General features: G+C 33.7%; 1 protein-coding gene across 1 annotated transcript in view; it reads right to left on the reverse strand.

The window, feature by feature from the left end:
* LOC125045597 overlaps positions 1–2,500 on the reverse strand; it is a gene marked incomplete at its 3' end in the record, with an annotated part of 109,255 nt that overhangs the window by 35,520 nt on the left and 71,235 nt on the right.

The raw sequence follows: 2,500 nt of genomic DNA on the forward strand, positions 1-2,500 counted from the left end.
AAAAAATTAGCACAGCATTTTCCCAATTTTGTTTTCCTTTTTCCCGGCAGCAATGGGTTAAATATTAACCTTACACATTCACTGAATGCAGCTTAATAATGGTATCAATGACTATTAATTGCCGCAATTACCTATGGTATTTTGTAAATGGTGTTAAGAGAATACGTAATACATTGTTCAAAGTTCAAAAATAATCGTAAAGAAACTTTCGTTTTATGTTTCAGAATATTTCGGGCGATCGTAAACTACATGTTGAACATCTATTTGATAATTTTATACTTGTTCGCCTTATTTTGGATTTGTATCGCTTTCTTTTGCTTTGTTTCGTACTTAGGGACGATGTTGTAATTGGAAGGAGGGAAATGATGCAAAAATATGTAATTGTCAGGGATATTTGCACGTAGATGAGTAGACAGATTTACGCGTAGAACAAGACACATGGACATATAGATGATATACACACATACACGTGTGTGTATGTGTGTGATATATAACATATAGAACACATATATTAATATATATAATCTGCATAATATATATGTATATATATGCATATATGCACATATCCATATATACAGTGTAATATAACATATATACATATATATATATATATATATATATATTGAGAGAGAGTGAGGTGACGATAAAAGATGATACTGATAACAATGATAATTATGATATAGATAATGATCATGATAATAGGCTGATGCAAACTATTATTATATAATAAGACATAAATCAGAAGCTTGATAGGGAGATAAACAAAGAGACACAGCCAGACAAAGTGACAAAAAGAGAAAAAATCGCAAGTTACATAAAGAATAAGAAGACTAGCACTTAAAAAAAAAAAAAGATAAAACCAAAAAGCTTAAGAAAGAAAAAATCATAATCACGTGTTTTTAAGCTTATTTTCCCGTATTTTCCGCACAGTCTATTCGCGTGGAGGGACAATTAGCTATTATATATGCAAATGACCCCAGGTAACCTTGCACACCGCAGGGATATGAGCTTTGAGAAAGAACAAACGAGTGAACATATCTCGCAACTTTTCATGAACACGCAAGAACATATGCATCTGTTCTATTAAATCAGATATATATACATACATACATACATACATACATATATATATGCATATATATACATATATGTACATATATATACACACACATACATATATATATATATATATATCTATATATATACACACACACACACACACACACACACACACACACACATATACATATATATACATATATATATATATATATATATATATATATTCCCTTCATACATCGCAGTATATTGTAATTTACTGCAGGATGATACATTTCTTGGTTTTTGCGAGGAAAAAAATATATATATATACTTAACGTGCAATAATTAAAGATAATGAGAGTGTAATTATTGCTCCCTCGCCTCCCTTGGCCGGTGCAGCTGTGTAAATATCAGATGCTGCTATAATGATCACTTTAATCCAAGATGCTGATGGATGGCTATTGACCTAGACTCTCTCTCTCTCTCTCTCTCTCTCTCTCTCTCTCTCTCTCTCTCTCTCTCTCTCTCTCTCTCTCTCTCTCTCTCTCTCTCTCTCTCTCACACACACATACACACATACACACGCGCGCGCGAGCGCTTTCTCTCTTTCCCTCCCTATTAATCCCTCCCTCCCTCCTTCCCCACGTCCCTGTCCTTATCCCTTCATCTCCCTATCCCTCTCTTCCCCTCACCCTTTTCTTAGCCCGCTCCACCCATATCACCCACATCAACATCCCTATCACGTCCCCCAGTGCAACGCGCGACTCCCTATGAAAAAAAAAAAAAAAAAAAAATCACGTGATTATTATTGTCATAATTATCTTTATTACTACCGCAATCTTTAATATTTACTATCCTTATTTCATTTCTACTTCTTTTACCTATCGAACAACACGCATTCTGCCATAAAGCGAGCATTGCCCATGGCGTTACTCGTCGTGCCAAGGGCGGTTAAAAGTAACGTTTGGGAGAGAAACGCTCACCTAATACCTGTGAGTAATCATTAATACCGGATTACAACAATAACAGTGAATTGCAAATGCCAATAATAGTAATCTGTCATTCCTATGATTAATAAACTCTACCCAACAGTGGTGATAACATGGACATTGTTCGTAATGGTGATAAAAATAATTAATAACAATAATGGTAATTCCTAATATGTCACACCAATTCTAGTACCCGAGAGTAATAGTAATAGGAAAATACTATATGACAAATCAGCTGCCTGTGACTTGTATTAATGATTCGAGATAAACAAAAATAAGAAGATAAGATGCAACAAATAAGGAAATGAGTAAGTAAATATCAAAGTTAATTAAACGTAATTGAGGAATAACGGTAAAAATTGGGTTCATCTAAATGTTTGAATTTCTTATTCTTTCTTACTATTCATTCAGCGCACATAACACACAAAGAGCAGAAAACATTCTCACAAGACACAAAACGTGATACGATA

The sequence above is a fragment of the Penaeus chinensis genome, chromosome 37, assembly GCF_019202785.1.
Source record: "Penaeus chinensis breed Huanghai No. 1 chromosome 37, ASM1920278v2, whole genome shotgun sequence".
In the NCBI taxonomy this organism is placed as follows: domain Eukaryota; kingdom Metazoa; phylum Arthropoda; class Malacostraca; order Decapoda; family Penaeidae; genus Penaeus; species Penaeus chinensis.